The following is a 367-nucleotide window of genomic DNA, read 5'->3' as shown; positions in this document are numbered from 1 at the left end:
TAGCAATTTCTGTGGGTAATTACGTCTGTCAAGATTATCCTTGGTTTCTCTTTTTTCTGGATTTTTTTTTTTTTTGGAATCTGTTCTGTGTTAATGTCTCTGGTACATTGTTTACTTAAAGTTGGATAATCCTCCATTGTTTGTCTCTGATACATTGTTTTCTTAAAGTTGGATAATCCTCCATTGTTTCCCTTTAGTTGGATAACGGGGTTATGGGTTGAATCATTCAAGACAGGAGATATTTCTTGTACCATTCCCGCACAATCAGTGGTGGTGTGGATTTTTGTTTGTTTTCCCATGAAGTGTGTGCTTAATTGTGCCACATGCATGTGGATGTTAAGGTCGGTGTGCATTCACATAGCATATG

This window comes from Bison bison, unplaced genomic scaffold, assembly GCF_000754665.1.
Source record: "Bison bison bison isolate TAMUID 2011002044 unplaced genomic scaffold, Bison_UMD1.0 scf7180017864388, whole genome shotgun sequence".
In the NCBI taxonomy this organism is placed as follows: Eukaryota; Metazoa; Chordata; class Mammalia; order Artiodactyla; family Bovidae; genus Bison; species Bison bison.
This window is presented reverse-complemented; position numbering follows the sequence as displayed.